This window comes from Euprymna scolopes, chromosome 28, assembly GCF_053919585.1.
Source record: "Euprymna scolopes isolate OS-2025 chromosome 28, ASM5391958v1, whole genome shotgun sequence".
In the NCBI taxonomy this organism is placed as follows: domain Eukaryota; kingdom Metazoa; phylum Mollusca; class Cephalopoda; order Sepiida; family Sepiolidae; genus Euprymna; species Euprymna scolopes.
In genome coordinates, this window is record NC_136509.1 from 85,657,547 (window position 1) to 85,676,317 (window position 18,771).

At 36.6% G+C, this 18,771-nt stretch overlaps 1 long non-coding RNA gene and 1 pseudogene across 1 annotated transcript in view; both read left to right on the top strand.

Moving 5' to 3' along the window:
• Nucleotides 1-4,157: 4,157 nt before the first annotated feature.
• On the top strand, nucleotides 4,158-4,304 carry LOC145249825 (U2 spliceosomal RNA; annotated as a pseudogene).
• Nucleotides 4,305-10,337: 6,033 nt separating this feature from the next.
• The window catches only part of LOC145249381 (uncharacterized), a 34,093-nt gene continuing 25,659 nt past the window's right edge, over nucleotides 10,338-18,771 (top strand). The window contains exon 1 of the long non-coding RNA XR_013863528.1: nucleotides 10,338-10,468. This is a non-coding gene — a long non-coding RNA (uncharacterized LOC145249381). The remainder of the gene's footprint in view (nucleotides 10,469-18,771) is intronic.

An 18,771-nucleotide genomic window follows, 5' to 3' on the forward strand; every position in this document is an offset into this window, starting at 1 on the left:
TAATAGCCATGACTAATGATACATTACCTGAAAGTATTTCTTTTAAACTCTCCAGTTTATCGTTCACAGTGAACATGAGTTGGAACAGATACATTGAGGACGTTGCCAAGGCTGCTGCAAATAACGTGGGCTCTTTATACTGTTCTAGAAAGATACTTACGCTTGAATGTATCCTGTATTTCTACAAGGCCACCATTCGCTCATATATGAAATATTGTTGTCACATTTGGACTGGATTATCTGCTAGTAATCTCTTACTCCCGGACAGGGTTCAAAAGAGAGTCGCCATCCTAATAAGCTTTTGTTCTCCTCCGACGTAAATAACCTCAGCAAACTCGACAAGAAGCAAAATTCCACTACTATATAAAATTCCACTACTATATAAAATTCCACTACTATATAAAAGATCCTCAGATTCCAGGAAGACTTCAACTCTAAAAATTTCTTTCCCCAAGACTACTAGACTTTAGAATTCCCTTACGGGGCCCTGCTTCCCTGAGAGTACTGACATGCAGAAGTTCAAGTGTAATGCTCAACTCCCTGCATAGTATCTTTGCAAATGATGTCCGAGATGGTAGCCCCCTTCATTAAAGTGATACTATGCTTTGTTTATAGTGAAAATGCAATGAAAAATCTTTATACATACTTTTACTGAGTCATGACGACAAGTAACTATACTACCACCGTGGATTAAATTGAGGGGTTCGTTCAAATTTCCAGAAGATTCTGTAGTTTGACAGAAAGATTGCCGTGTTCAACAAAATACCCTTGAAGTAGGTTAAAGGTTACATCGAGTGAAACGTTGTTAAAATGACACCTGATTGAGAATAATGCTCTAAAGATCCTTAATAATGCAAATAGCGCGATACTCATCCCAAAATCTGAAACACGTACACATCTACACTGCGACCAGTGATTATAAATTTTTAAAAGAAAAAATAATTATTCTTTATTTTCCATGACTGAGTTTTGAAAAAAAAAGTACTATTGTACTTTTTTAGTTAGGTATAACGCTGTTATATGTGCAAGGCAATACCAAATTACCTTGCTTACTTGCAAGGTTAGGTTCTGGGTTTTTTTTGGCTTTTTTACGGTATATCAACCCTTTTCAGGTTATTTAATGCCGAATCCATTGATTTTGAAGAACAATTTTTGAATAGAGTATATCTTGGTTTTTTTAGTCGGTTTCTAGTTAACCCATAATTGGGATCCTAACAGGTACTACCACTCCGGGTCAGAATGGACCTGGGATCAATGGTAATCAAAAGGTGGCTCTACACTCCATAAAGCCCGCAAGCTGGGGCCTCACCATCGGATACAGTTTAAGGTCATATCCTAGACCGCAAGGTTAGGTTAGGTAGAATGTTTGACACGAGTAATCTTATATGAGAAAAAAGTCTATTGTCAATGGTGCTAGTCAACATAATGACTCCTGCCTTCTTCGGTCCTGGATATGACCTTAAACTATATCCGATTGTGAGGCCCCATGACTATTTCGTACTGTTAAGAAATGTCCTCAGTCAGTCCTTGGAGTGAAACACAGATGCATCCAAATTATGTTACATAACCTTAAAACTAAAAATGTCTACGAAGTGGCAAAGAATATACGATTTTAGTTCGATTCTTGAATTTTATTTCCAAAATTTTTCGGCCGATGTTACTTCTCATATTTTCAAGTGTTTTCAGTCGAACACGAGTATCTTTCACTCGTACACGGTAATCTATACGATATTTTGTAGGAAATACTTTTATTTTACCCTGAAAATTAACATGCTCTTCTTCCGTTAGTCTTAATTCGCAATAACAACCTTAGCCTCGGTCGCACAGTGGATTGAACCTTTAAGCTTAAAATTAGTGTAATCTTGAACGGAATTTGTATTTTGTACTTAATCTGCTACTCCACGGGTGCTTGATAATCCTAAAGAAGGTCAGAGGTCACATCGACGGCAACGTTGTAAGAATAATAGTCCGAATAAACCGAATAATAAAAAATATATATTCTATTTATAAACTTGACGGAACTGATACAACATTGATCAACGAAGGGCAGTATTATACACAAATTTATCTTGTAGTGTTAGTATTATGTAATCTCCGGGCAACGCCGGGTAGAAAGCATTTATTCAGCGATCAGTTTTTCTACCTATCTATCTATCTATCTATCTATCTCTCTCTCTCTATATATATATATATATATATATCCATCCATCTGTCTATTTAATAGTCTATCTATCTAGCAAAGTAAACAATAGATTGTAGGAAACGATAGTTAAACGAGCATTTCAGGTGCAGAAAGGGTCAAGTGTAATGTTATGACAGATATCAAACTAGGTGACCGATCAAGTTGCACCGAGAGGTATGCAAACATGTCACCGGTTCAGTTTGAGCAAACTGAGTTAATTTAAGTGAGTTCGTTCTTAGACGCCGAAGAGATAAGATGGGTTAAACAGGCTCCCCATAAAGGGGAAGCGGTTTCCAATTGGATGCGGAGAGACCACAAGCCAAAGCTCGTCATTCACTCCAGTTTCTGCTGCAATGAAATGCCAGCGGAATAAATAAAAATATATACAAAACCAAACAGCGTCTTGTGTCCATCTTGCATTCGTCTTTGTTGTAAGGGAACCGGCTCAATCGAGACGTCGAGTCGACGTATCTCCCAGAGGCCCAGCAGAAAACAGGTATGTCGTTATGTCATGTTATGTATGTGTGGCTATATGTTCTGACACACACGCACCCACACTAGAGATTGCACTGAAAGGGACGGCTAGAATCCTGAAAAGATCTCTTGGTTGGACTCACTAAAATAGGGGTAAATGTCAGACATCTGGTTGGATGTCCCATCCCCTAGAAGAAAAAGTTTAAGAAAAATGAAAAAAGAAAAAGAGACTAAACACACTAGAGCACAGCTGTTAAGACAGACTTGTACACTAGACGATTATGGACCATTAAAAAAGAGTTAAATAATACCGAAAAAATAAGTAAAAAATAGTTAAATAAAAGAAGTAAATAATTAAAGGAAATACACAAATAGGTAATAAACCATTATACACATAAATATAATATAACATTAGTTCAACTCCTAAGAATTCTGCACTTTAATATAGCTACCTCACCATAATTTTCCCCACTCCAAAAAATAAGCAAAAACATTTACGAACAGTATAAATGATTAATAAATAAGTCTACACTCTATAAGATGCAGACGGAAGGCAAATATAAGTCGCAAACCCCTAGGAGAATATAATGTCTGGGAGGCACTATTAACAGGGAATGCCGATGGGGTTGTCCATGCATTTGTTACATGCAATAATGTTCTCCCTATGGTGCAGTGTTTTTTTTAAATCACACATTTGTAACCTTGTGTCTCATCTTCGCGTCGTATGAGTTAAAAAGACATTCAGTCATAGCAGGATTTCTTTATTAATTCGATCTTTTCATAAGCAGATATTTTACAACCTTAGTTATGTCTAAATATAACGTAGTCCGGGAATCAACACGTTGTATGCTCGGTCGCAAAAGAAGACAAAGAATAAGGAAATGAAATTTAGTTCGCTTTTTGTACAACAGCATGTAGTTTCTCATTATTAGAGCCGTGACGTCACCCACGTCTCGAAACTGATCTCGGACGTTATTTTCGTTTCTGACCTGATCTCCTTTTTAAAATCTATTCTTTCCAACTGGTAACGTCATTTCGCATACATTTGCATAGACGCACCCGCACTACGTTACATATGTATCTTATACCAAGGTACATAGCTTTGCCTCTTAGGCACAATAAAAAAAAAAAAAATACTCACTCGACATCCGGTGCCTGGCATATGTCCAAATACTTGACTTCCGCCATCATTGGCGCCGTAGGCAACGTCTTTAGCCCATAAAAATGACAAGACCACGTAGAGAAAATGAAACAAAGACAGAACAAACGATCGCGTGGATGACGGCATATGAACAGAGAAGCACAGGAAATAACAGAGACACACACTAACACATTGTTCGGAGATAAACGCGAAAACAAACGAAATATTCTGCGACAATCTCACAAAACACGATATCACTTTTTTACGTTTTCTTACATTTTTAATCCTTATCCAATGACAATTCTAGTTTCGTTTAATTTATTTTAATTTGCAGTGTAATGTTTTCTACGCAAATAAATACTCTTTTCTTGGCCTTTTGGCCAAGATCAAAGTGTAGTATCTGTTCCGGCAGATACTACACTTAAGATAATTTGTACCAGTCAATGGAGGGGAAACCCTCTATACTGGGACAATTATTATTTTTGGTAACCAGAGTGCCCCCTTTTTGCCTACTTTTAGGGGAGCTGGTTTTTACCTCACATTAAAAACGGCCTTGTGCCTAATTTGCTCAGTGGGGGAGCAAATAAATACCATCTGTTCCGGCAGATACTGCAGGCAAAAACCATATGTGGGGGCAACCCCACATATAAGACCTTGGTAAATGTAGGTGCAACCCTTCATACCTATTATCACTATCCAGCTCCCCTACTCCCTGGGGAGCTGGCCCCTCTTTCCCCTTCATTCCTCACATTAAAAATCGGCCTTGTGCCTAATTTGCTCGGTGGGGGAGCAAATGAATAACAACTCTTCATACCAATTGTAACTATCAAGCTCCCCTACTCCCCGGGGAGTTGGTCCCCATTTCTCCTTCACTCCTCACATTAAAAATCGGCCTTCTGCCTTATTTGCTCGGTGGGGGAGCAAATAAATAACAACCCCACATATAAGACCTTGGACAATGTAGGGGCAACCCTTCATTCCTATTATGACTATCCAGCTCCCCTACTCCCTGGGAAGCTGATCGCCATTTCCCCTTCACTCTTCACATTAAAAAATTGGTTTTGTGCCTTATTTGCTCGGTGGGGGAGCAAATGAATTACAACCCCACATATAAGACCTTGGTCAATGTAGGGGCAACCCTTCATACCAATTGTAACCATCCAGCTCCCCTACTCCCCAGGGAGTTGGTCCCCATTTCCCCTTCACTCCTCACATTAAAAATCGACCTTGTGCCTTATTTGCTCGATGGGGGAGCAAATAAATACCCTTTTCTTGGCCTTTTGACCAAGATCAAAGTGTAGTATCTGTTCCGGCAGATACTGCAAGCAAAGAGCATATGTGGGGGCAACCCCACATATAAGTTATTGGTCAATGTAGGGGCAACCCTTCATACCAATTGTCACTATCCAGCTTCCCTACTCCCCGGGGAGTTGGTCCCCGTTTCCCCTTCACTCCTCACATTAAAAATCGGCCTTGTGCCTAATTTGCTCGGTGGGGGAGCAAATAAATACCATCTGTTCTTACTACATGCTGTACTTATGTTTGTAACTTTGTGATATAAAGTGGGGGATCACTTTCCTGTATTAATTTAATGTAAAGTGATCACCCACTTTACAACCAGTCAGTCTCAAAGCCATTCAAGTAATTCTCCAGATCATTCAAGTTGTTTTTGAAAGATTCCAGTTTTTTTTAAGCATTCAAGTCATTCTTAAGTTCATTTAAGTCATTCTTAGTCATTTACTTTTTATTTATTTAAGTCATTTCAGCCCATTTTTCGGTCATTTTAGTTTTTCTTTAAGAATTTCACACACACATTCATTCATTACACGAGAGCACGCGACTAATGGCTATCAGTTAATGTTTTGTCTTGGGCGATTATCAAAAAAAAAAAAAAAAAACTTTCCAAAGAACTCACTTGCGTAGTCTAAGGTTGTCCATGATGTTCAGCATTTTCTAATCACCGAACTTCTCATAGTAGTATTGACCTTTGAATTTGTAGATTATCCCCCTTATTAACCCCTATGATCGAGTGGCTTTTGACCTTTATATGTCGTGAATCAGTATAGAAAATGTTCTTTGAAATAACCCCCTCTCTCCTAGCATATATTAAAAAAAAATATTCACGCAAATCAAGTAATTGCAACTTGGGCGTGCGTAAGGGAACTATATGTATAGGGACACTATAGAAGGTTGAGATTACGACGACCAATTACTAGGGCTATGACAACAGCAACTCCTTAAAAAACTTGAAAATGACGACTTTTGCTGGTTTTCGATGGTGCTGAAAGCGAATATCACATTTAAATTTGGGGGAGATAAATAATTTTCATGATATAAAAAATTACTTTTTCAAAAAGTGGGGGATCACTTTCCAATATAAATTAAACGGAAAATGGACACTCACTTTCTAACCATCTAATCATTTCTTCATATCAAAAAAACAAATTTAACTGTGATATTCGTTTTCAGCACCACCGAACACCGGCGCTGTTTTTTTTTTACTAAGAGATTCGTTTATTTTTCATAATTTAGGACGTAAATAATGCTGTCAGTAAGCTTACACGAACGGTTTACAAAATATATTTTTGTTTTTCATTTTTTTTAAGTGGATATTCAATTATAGAATTTGTATAGTTTTTACCAGGTGCTTCTGTAGTTTACTTAACCGCCTCCTAATGTAAACAGAATTTTTGTGAAATGTTAAACTGCAGAGGCACCTGTTCACACCTATACAAGTTATATAATGAAAAAAAGAACAAAAACAAAGGTATGCTTTTGTAAACTTACTAACAGCATACTTAGCGTCCTAAATTATGAGATGAAAAAATGAATGCATCTCTCAGTAAAAAAAAAAAATCAGCGCCAATTTTCGGGGTTGCTGAAAACGAATATCACAGTTAAATTTGTTTTATGGTATGAAGAACTTACTTGGTGACCAGAAAGTGGGTGCTCATTTTACGTTAAATTTATATAGGAAAGTGATCCCCACTTTTTGAAAAAGTGATTTCTTCATATTATGAAAACTACTTATCTGCCCCAAATTTAAACGTAATATTCGTTTTCAGCACAACCGGAAACCATTAAAAGTCGTCATTTTAAAGTTTTTGGGGGAGTTGGAAAGAAACTTGACATTGACCAAAATAATTAAGAACTGTTTTTTTTTGTGGCCTAAATTTAAGCAGTCTTTATAAATACTATGAAAGAAGAAATTTTGAAAAAAAAATGAAATTTTAGCGTGGGGGATAACTTTTCTATATAAATTTAACGTAAAATGAGCACCCACTTTTTGGCCACAAAGCATTTAACCGGATATGTAATCTCTAGCATTTTTTCAAGAGGGGGGGGGGGGCAAAACATGACAATACAAAATTTTTTAGTTTTTTGTGGTGGTGGTGGAGGGGGGCGGGAATTACATTTGAAACATAAAATAACGATAAATTTAATTGATTTTTATGAAACCGATCTGTACTTTCATCTAACAATTTTATAAACAGAACGAACCCCAAAATATGATAAATTCAATTTTTTTTTTTTTTGGGGGGGGTTACATTAGAAATATAAAATGACGAAAATGTCATATAATTATTTTTGGAATTAATTTTTGGTAGATCTTTTTTTTCTTTTTGTTTGCGATCGCACGGGTATTCACTGCTATTTTTTTTATTGAAACAAAAGTTGTAATGATTTATTTTTAATTATTTTTTCTTTGGGAGGGGGTCTTTCCAGTGCTCAATACCCGGAGAATAGTTTCTTCTCTCTGTATCCTTTCTGAAATATCTGGTGGAGAGGGTATCACATACTTCTTTTTGGGGGCGATTACATTTACATGTTTTCATCCGTTCTTTTATTTTTGTTGTAGGGGTATCCGCGTTGCTCATGATGAAAATGATTAGTATACCGGTGTGTCTCGAACAGAACTTCATGTCAACCCAGGCAATGCTGGGTACCCATGCTAGTATATATATACTATTTAATTAAAAAAGTGATTTTACTTCTGTGTGTGTGTTTTTGTATGATAAAGATTTCGTTCCCTGTAAACTCGGAAACGTTTTTTTTTTTTTTCAATTTCATATGAATGTACTTTATGTGTCTAGGAGTGTTCTTATGTAGGTTATTAATCGGAATGAATTGGACAAGTATCGAAAATTGATAATCGAAAAATTACAATTAAAGAAGGAAGTCCGATTTTTACAAGTTAACACATTTATACAACCTAACATCACAACTATATTTGAGTTTTTTTTTTCAATGCATAAGCAGAAAGGCCCAGCCTGTTTAGTCGACTGTAGATTCTTTTATAAGACAAAGACGCGTTCAAAATGAATATTTCTTTTTAGAGAGAAATTAAACTGCCATACTTGACTTTTTGTACGCTGAACTAAGATATAAGTAATTATGTAAAAAAACAAAAAACAAACTATTTTGTAAAATCAACATTTAATTTTTTTAAAGTTCAAAATGAATGATTCTATTGCGAGCATAATTAAACAATAACACTTTACTTTTGCATTTAAAGCCATGAAGCCATTATTTCAGATATTTGTTATAAAATAAACAGTAAAATCTCCACAGTGTAATGCAGGCAACAGTATATTGTGGATTAATTACCTGCGCGAAAAGAACGTAAAGCTTCCTTAAGTGGGGATTTTATAGGAGAGCAGGAAGGCAGTCAATTTCCTATTTCGATGATAATAAAATATTGCATAGGTTGAACATTCGTTGTTTCTCATTCAGTCCAAGACAATGTCGGGCTTTCTTGTTAGTATATATATATATATATATATATATATATATATATATATATATATATAATTGTATATATAGATGCGTGTGTGCGTGTGTGTATGTGTGCACGTGTGTCTCTGTGTGTATGTGTGTGTGTGTGCGTGCGTCTGTGCGTGTGGAAGTTGAAAAGTATATATGGTAATTCAGCTACAAAAAATTCCCTCGTAATTGTCCATAAGAATCTGCGTATCTCTACTCGCGTATTGAACACGAGTGAAGTACACACACCCACATACACACACACACACACGCACACGCACATGTATATATATACATATATATATGCGTGTGTGTGTGTATTTCAGATATATATATATGTACTATGAAGTACATATATATATATGTAGTACATATATATATATCTAAAGTACACAAATACATACACACACACACACACACACATATATATATATATGAAGTACACATTTAAAATTTATGTAGCGCGGTGGTTATCATGAATAAGAACTACTATAAAACAAAAATTTTAGAATCACTAGAGAACGAAAATTATTAAAAACCAATTAGCTCTAACATAGACGACACAAGCATATCAAAAATTACAAAACTCTGCACAACATACAACAGTACATTAACTGAAAAAAGACTTCCTTACAAACTTCACAACAAAAACAAATATCTTCTATTGGCTATCCAAAATCCACAAATCTAAACAGGTAAGACATGCCATCAATATACAAAAGTCGGAGTACATAAGCACCCGAAACCCCAATGACCTCACATTATCCTACGAAAAGAAGGAAAAGCAGGTGTTGTAGTGTATACCAAAGGCAATGACACAGAATAGAAGCAGTAGTAACTACTTCTGTGAATCTGTTTGGAAAGTCTATTACACTTATTCCCAATCCACGGTAGTTTGAAATAAGCCGGGCATTTCAAAGGTCCAAACTTTTGTGGGCATTTAAAATCCGCAACCTTTTTGAAAATACAGTCATCAATAAGGTCAACAGGATAACTATTATTGATGAATATTTCCCTGATCTTATCGAGTTCGGCGTCTAATCTATTAGGTGAACAAATCATCAGGGCTCTATGTACCAAAGTATTAATTAAGCTGACCTTACGTGATTTTGGTACAAAAGACAACCAGTTCACATATAGGCCAGTAAATGTCAGCTTCCTATTAATTGTAGTCACTACATTTAGTGGTCTTGCGAGGAAGCCGCGTGGTAGAGGTTTAGGCTCCTTATCATGGGTTCCCGAGGTCTTGCTAGATTCAAAATCTCTGATGAGTCGTAGACGACGAAACACGTGTCAGTGAACAATTTTATTTTAATTATATATATATATATATATATATATATATATATATATATATATATATATATATATATATATATATATATATATATACTGTCTGTCTGACGTAATGAACATTTAAATTAAAATGTTTAAAATTCAACGCTATTTCACACGGCTAATCGAGCCAGAGATGTCTCGTGTCGCGGGGTTCGAATCGTTCGACTGGTAGTAATCGTGACACCCTGCACTGAAGAATCCCGAAAGGATGAAACACTAGTGTCTGTAGGTATTTAATTATTATAGTAAAAAAATAATTATGACAGCCCCTTTAAGAAATTCGTTTCTTATCGTTGAGCACTTTCAGTTGAATTAAAAGTCGGGCAATTTAGCTCTTATGCGTAGATCATTGTATAACGATTTGATCACTGTCTGTCTGACGTAATGAACATTCAAATTAAAATGTTTCAAATTCAACGCTATTTCACACGGTTAATGGTAGCCGAATGGATACGGCCTCCGCTAATCGAGCCAGAGATGTCTCGTGTCGCGGGGTTCGAATCGTTCGACTGGTAGTAATCGTGACACCCTGCACTGAAGAATCCCGAAAGGATGAAACACTAGCGTCTGTAGGTATTTAATTATTATAGTAAAAAAATAATTATATATATATATATACATATATATAGTAAGTTATAAAATGTATATGGCGATTAAGCTACACTGAATATTCCGCGTGCAAAGTGGATGAAACGTGGAATATTCTGTGTAGCTTAATCGCCATATACATTTTATAACTTACTAACTAGCTCTACCTTCGTATTGAGCACTTTCGAAGTAAATATTTAAAGCTTACGCATAAATCTATACTTTCGTATATTAATTTTATGTGAGTAAATTAAGTAATTATATATATATATTTACATATATATATATATATATATATATATATATATATATATATATATATATATACGCACACACGATACGGAGATACGGACAGAACACCTGCAAGTGAAATGTTTTAATATATTCTGTTCAACAAAAACACATTTATAATATTCACATAAGGCCGTGCTGGCAAGGATTTAAATAAAATAAATATCGTAGATTCTAATCCACTTCGTTTAATAGAAGCACATTTATGAAGTCCACAATCAAATCGTTCTTACCTCATGGCAAAACGGTTCATCAAAACAAATAATACAACTAATCAGTAAATTTCAAACAATGACATGAGCATTGCGCATCAGAGTGCAATATCGCCTCCTTTTCCTTATCAAAATCTCTTTCTTTTCTTTTGAAGACAAGTAAGCGTTGTCACTTCTGGCGCCGTAGGCAAATGCAAGCGCCTCTGATGATTTATGAAAGCGAGTCCTTACTCGGCTGTTATGAAAAGCGGAAGTAAAGCACAATGAATAATCACGACAATGTTTGAAAGAAACTTCTCTCAAACCAACCATAGTCCTATAAAGTTTTTGTGTTTTAAAATGTCGGTAATACTGAACACAGGTTGTTCGTTCTTGTTTGTTTGTTTTTCTTCAGAGCAAAACACGGCACATAAAGAGACTTACAGTCGAATAAGTTTCGTTATTGTCGTTGGCTTTAAAACGGAAACGGTGTGCAGAACATTTCAGCATTGTTTATGGAATCTATTTTTTTTTTTTTTTTAGAAAATTAAACTTAATTCTTAGGTTTATAATATGTCTGATGCTAGTACAGGGAGTAGAAGAACAGCTGGTGCAGAAAGTCCTCAATTTGTCTTTGTTAATAAATGTGCTAAGTCTGAAATACCCGGTTTAGCTAATATTAAAGAAAAAGCTTGGGTTAGAGCCCTCATACAATCAAGCCGACTGCTGGAAAACCGCCTCTGTGGCACCAGTCTTCAAGAATTCTGGTGAAAGAACTGACCCACTAAATTATCGCCCCATTAGCCTCCTACCGCTTTTCGCCAAAATATTTGAGTCCTTAGTTAATCAAGCCCTAGTCCAGCACCTAACAGCTGTTAAACTCCTGACTGACAAACAATATGGATTCAGGCAAGCCGTTCAACAGCAGATATCTTAACTGTAGTTTCTGAACGTATATACCGTTCATTGGACAAAACAAGGGAGGGTAGAGCGGTAGCCCTTGATATATCTAAGTCTTTTGACAGGGTATGGCACGATGGTCTTCTAAGGAAAATTAGATAATATGGTATCACTAGAAAAATTCATAATGTAATTAAATCCTTCTTAAGTAATAGAAAAATCAAAGTTGTCCTCGACGGTCGTAAATCTAAACAATATGAGAGAAATGCGGGAGTACCTCAGGGGTCTATCCTTGGACCTTTATTATTCCTGATATTCATAAATGACCTCCCTGATAAAATTGTTTCGGAGATGGGTATATTTGCCGATGACACCACTCTCTATAACAGATATGAGGGGAAAACAAATGAGCACATATCCAAGGAAATGGCAGAAACACTAGAGGTTGACCTCCAATCTGTAGTGGAATGGGGACAAAAATGGATGGTCACATTCAACGCTGCTAAGACTAAGCTTGTTTCCTTCAATAACTACAAGACACCTTCTCTACCACCAATAGCAATGGTCAAGAACACATTGCCTGAAAGTACTTCCTTTAAACTCCTCGGCCTAACGCTTACAGGGTATATTAACTAGAATAGATACATTGAGAGCATTGCCAAGGCTGCTGCACGGAAGGTTGGCTTCCTCTACCGTGCTAGAAAACTACTTACGCCTGACAGTATCCTGTACCTCTATAAGGCCACCATTCGCCCATGTATGGAGTACTGTTGTCACATCTGGGCTGGTGCATCTGCTGCTTATCTCTCGCTCCTAGACAGGGTTCAAAAGAGAGCCGCCAACCTGATAGGCCTGAACTGTCATCTAGGCTTCAGCCTCTGTCCCATCGACGAGATGTTGCATCCCTTTGCCTGTTCTACAAATACTTTAATGGTGAATGCTCTGACGAACTGCAAACACTTCTCCTCCCCGACGTAACTACCCCCGACAAACCCGACAAGCTACTAAGTCTCATCCCTTTACAGTAGAGATCCCTAGGTGCAAGAAAGCCTATTACTCCAATAGTTTCTTCCCCAGAACTGCAGGTCTTTGGAACTCCCTTCCGGGTTTCTGCTTTCCCAACTGCACTGATATGCAGAAGTTCAAGTGTAATGTTGACAAACATCTTTCTACTCACCTCCCTTCATAATGACCCTGCTAATTAAGTCTCTGATAGTAGCCCCCCGGCTTCAAAGTGGCACTGTGCCTTGTTGGTGAAAATTGAATAAAAGAAAAAGAAAAGCTACGCTGATGAGCGATAGAGCACCGAAACACGTATATGTAAGATATCGATTTAAAAAAGTAAAATATAAATAACACACAAACACACACACACACACACACACACACACACACACACACGCACACATATATATATATTTAGCGATGTATATATATATATATATATATATATATATATATATATATAGCCTGCGTGTTCGGCGTTACCTGGGTGTTTAGAGGTGTGTTGAGAAAACAATATATATATATATATATATTATTTATATATATATATATATGAAAGAATCCGTAAAGACGGGATTATTCAAATACTTCTGAATAAAGAGGGGCCTTTTTATGATAGCATGGTTAGAATAAATTGATATAATTTCCGACTTTATATATTGAGAACGTCTGCTCTAATATGCCCCACACTGTTTATCGAGCTCTAACCTCCCAACACTGCAATAATGCATTCTTGCGTTTCTTTTCCAAGTATTTTCATGGATTGTGTTCCACTGAACTTATTGCGCTGGTGTCCTCTTGACGTAAATACCCCAACCGACCTGGCAATCAGCAAAATCCAATCCTTCAATTTAGAGGTTCCCAGATGTCAGGAAGCTTTCTTTTCTAATAGCAATTATATATATATATATATATATATATATATATATATATATATATATATATTACCCCCTCCCAAGTAGTCAATTTAACTCTAGTTGAAAATATATGCGTTTCGAGAGACAATGGATAATCCCTGTAAGAGCAACTACGCGTGTAATTGCGAATCAAAATTTGCATAATTCCTAAACATGAAAATGCTATGCCTTATTCCAAAGTTAAGAAGTCCAGGACTATTGCATACAAAACCCTATAAACGGAGAACACATACAGCACATGGTGTTCCCAAACAGTCATCCGTTTTTTTACTGTTAAGGCTCAACATCGCTTAAAAAAATGAGGGTATTAATTTGAATAATCATGAAAATATAAATTAGAAGTAAAAAACAACAAGACAAAATGAGACATGAAAGACGAAAGAAGATAAAGAATAACCATTTGAAAAATCGAGATTGGGCAGCGTGGAACGAGCAGTTGGGTTCACTTAAATCGGTAAAACCTCTCCTAGATTCATTACTATTTTACCCGACTCAATTTTGCTCCGATGAAAACGTAGATGACAGGTCCAGTCGCCATCACAAGGGAGAAACAACGTCGCAGCAAATGCTACACTGTAAATGGGTGACCAGCATTTTCCGGACAAGGACAATCTGAATCTATAATTAACATGGCGACCGTTCTGGCTTATTTAGACCGTCTGCACGCCTCGGACCAGGACCATCGCCGGTCTCTCTAGTGCCAATAAATGGACTCTGATACGAAGATGACCATCATTATCCTTGCAAAAAGGAGAATGTTACAGTAGGCGGGTCCTGTGCTTTTGTTATGAATATGAATGCGTTTATGTGGTTTGCAGTTCTGTGCAGACCTGGCTTAATTCTTGTCGTAGTTTTCTGCTTGTGTCGAAAGCTGGTCAGAAACTTTGTATGCCTCGAGGACAAAGATAGGTGGACGGACCGGGAAAATAGTTTGTAAATTGTATGCGCGTAAAAAAAAAATGATCAAGATGTGTGAATCGAGTGCATAATAGAAGACATCTTGGATAAATGAAAATCGTGGCAGACGTAAGTAAACCCGGACGATTATTTGATTCTTAAAATACGCCAATTCAATCTGAGCGTTTAGCGCGGAAAATGCTGTCATATATTAACACTCTACGCCGGTAGGTCGAGATTATGTTAACTCGTATGAATTTCGGGTAGGGTTACATAGATCAATGGTTCCCAACCAGGGTGCCCTGACGCATTAGTTTGTTTTCTGGGAGTTTAGTTGTATTTTTTGTCTTTACAGTAAAGATCGCGTTTGAAGTGTTACTTCACTTCTCAAACTTTGAATAGTGGTAGCAAAACAAACGGATCTTCATTTCCGATCATAGTTAGGCCTTTATCTCTCTGATGGTGTGTTTTTAGTTAATAGAATTAGTGGTGATAGAGGGTCAGATCCTTTTTATACCATGTTTTGCCTATCCCCACCCTATGTATAAACGGGCTGAGAGGCCCTTTTTATCCTGGGTCCTGGCCTACGAGTACAAAGGTTAACTCTTACTATTTTTTAAAAATTAGTTATTTAATTCCTCATTATCCGCTATTGCTGATTAAATATTAGAAGCTGCCTTCTATGAACGAAAGGAGTGTCCCTATTCACAATTTGAGGAACATGCTGGATCGTTTGAGTAGACAGCACGCCATGTTTTGAAATGTTTGCTCAGGTGTTACTTCCGATGAGAAGTATTCTCATGTCAGAGAGACCTTGTTCCAGAATGCTCACCAATGCGCCGCGAATAGATTATAGCTAGAAGTCATTTATTTTAATCATTTTAATTAGTTCATAGTTCCTTATTGTCCAGGGCTTCTTATTTTGGTATTAGAAGCTTCACTCTATGAATAAAGGACATGCCCCCATTCTTAATCCGAGGAAGATGCTGGATGGCGTGAGAAGACAGTACACCATGTTTTTAAATAATTGGTCGGCGTTTACTTCTGATGAAAAGTTTCCTTATAGCAGAACCTCTTATAAACCCCTGCACAGAAAGACTTTATCCCAGAATACTTACTGGTGGTCCGCGAAGAGATAAGACCTAGAAACTATTTAATTCCAATTGGTTTAATAAAGATATTTAATTTAGCGGGACCTGTGGAAACTCCACAGGGGACTCATTCATATGTAATATATTGATGTTGGCATTTTGTAGATGTTCAGCATAAATGAAGATGATCTGATATTATTGTAGTTTTTTTTGTTAAAACTGCATAAGTATTTATCTAAGCTATCAGAGACGCCTGGCGTAGCCCGTTCATAAAGTACGCTTAAATATAATATTACAATTCTTGCAGATATCGTATAAAATATCATAGAGTTAATGTTCTATCGATTTTTGTATATGTGTCGATTTCAAAAATAAAAACATATATCCATATGACTTGGGTGCAACAGCTTGAATCGAAACCGAAACTAAAACTTATATGTAACTTGAATTCCTCAGCTATAATCAAAACCGAAACCAAAACTTTTTAATTCTTGGTAAAATTATTTATATAAAAAATAAATGACTCGATTGCCATCAGTTATAATCGAAACCAAAACAAAAACTTATGAAAAATTCTTGGTAAAATTATTCATTAAAAGAAATAGAAGTCCATAACAATTTAACGACAGTCACTCGGATGTAAGTGTGACACAAAATAAATGACACACACGCGATCCTATTAATATATAGATAATAGCGTTCAGTTCAAAATCGACGAATGTCTGGAATCTGAACGTTTCGCACATAATAATAGGCAAGTTATTTTATGGTTTAAGTTAGTAATGAATCAATTTATCGAAATATCGAACGTTAACCAAAGTGTCAGGAATCGGCATCGGAGCTAATAATTCAGCCCCGCTTGCATCTTGTCGAGCAAGAACATTGTTGTCATAGAAACCAGTTTCTATTTAATAAAATTCACGCTCCTTTCCACATCCAACCATATTAAGTACAAATAAACTCAAGTATTTGCTTAACTTGTGAGATAGTTTCAACCATGAAATCGTATTTCAGTTTCGGTTTCGATTCTAGCTGATGGCACGCAAATGTTTTTTTTTTCTTTTAAAATCATGACTATACATCCTGATAAAAAATATAAGACCACTCGAAAATCTTGAAAAAGAAACCTCTTTTTAAGGATAGATTTTAAACTCCTCCCATTTAAGGTTACTAATACTACAACTTAAAGGTTCTGATCCCCAATCTCGCATCAATTGAAATGGATGCCTCTCGTCTAGGGGAAGCCTCATGTTTTGACAAGCTTCTGGGTTTGACCTTTACTCCTGATCTGAAATGAAACACGTGTTGCGTGTTATCCCTAATAAGGGATTAGAAGAGATGACGTATATTATATAGTTGTTGTATAATAAAGAGGATCGTGTGTGATCGTCTAGTCAGCCTTAATGTCATGTGTGATCGTCTAGTGGTCCAGTCTATTAAATGATATGTTCATATGCCGTTGTGTGTGTGTGTGTGTGTGTGTGTGTGTGTGTGTGTGTGTGTGTGTGTGTGTGTGGTACATGTATTTTCAGACATACCTTCGCGTCGTCGACGTTGGTCCATCTGGAAACGTTTCATCTTGGAGGGGAGACTGGTACTTGTTTTAGACGAATATTCATTCACTCCAACACGATGAATTGGTTTTATAGTTTTTATTTCACTTTCCAGATGTCTCACAGAATGATGGAAAGTGAATCTGACTTGCGTGGTAGTCTTGGTCTCGTTTATACACACGTCAGCGTCCCCCCCAATGAAGGGGAGGAGACAACGGTAAAGCCGTCCGTCCAAATCTCTCCGATACAGCTTACCTGATCACGTGACTCACACGTAATCCGATCAGCTGATCTTGACTTCCGGTCAACGTATCTACGATATAATTTACACACCGCCCTCTCTCTCTCTCTCTCTCTCTCTCTCTCTCTCTCTCCATTCTCCAACGTTCCATCTATCCTTATTTTCAAAAAATGTACGGATTTTTAAATTTTAGTACATCTGTTTTATATCTACACAACCACACAAGATCAGACACCATGAAAAAAAAAAAAACGAAACTTTTTTTCTCCAGTCATCCCTTTTCCAACTGACTTCATAATTTTATTTTTAGACCAGAATCTCTATCTGATCTCCCTGCCATATTACTTTTGGGTGTAGGGTAGTACCTCCTATAACTCACGTCAACTGCTTTATCCAGCCACCCTTATGCCCTAAACTGAGGTCTCATTTTACCTCTTTACGCAATCGACGACTCTTCATACAAATGTGTTCTTGATCCTTCCTTCCGCATGGTTGTTCTATTAATTAGAGCTTTGTTTTCGTTTTGTAACTAACTTATCTTTTTGGGACATTCTTAAAGCTCCTATATCTGTGGTTGGCTTCCAAACTTTGAGATATACCTTTCATCCACTGATTCGCTCGAATTTCCTTGCTTGGATCCTTGAAACTTGATGAAGACTTAGAAAATATCACCCTTAACTAACTAACTAACTAACTAACTAACTAACTCCTTTGCGCCAAAATACCTATTTGCGCACTAAATTCTGTCTAATGGCCTGATTTTTGTGATTTTTCTTTTCTCTCATCAGAGCTTCCAAGATCCAGCAGAGATATCCCACATTCATGCGTCTCTAAAAAATACAAGGTTATATATTCTTACGTACTTACGTTATATTTTACTTTTCTCTCACCTCATTAAGCTATATGTGATTTGCCTATGGCACTGCCTCTGATAGGTCTTCGGTACCCTTAAGGATTCTCGTATATTCTCCCTGCCTGTCTCTAATTAATTAAGCCAAGTCTTACCTCCTGCTTGGAATGGTCAAGTGCGACCAGCTTTTTTTTCAAGCACTTAATTACCACAGGGTCTATCTTATTCTCCTGCGAGACATCTCTAATGATTTCCCGGCAAGTTGCTCTTCTTGCGAAAAATATTTATGGACTTTAGAAAAACACACACACATAAAGCAAATTATTAAAAAAGAAAATCTCTGTTTTG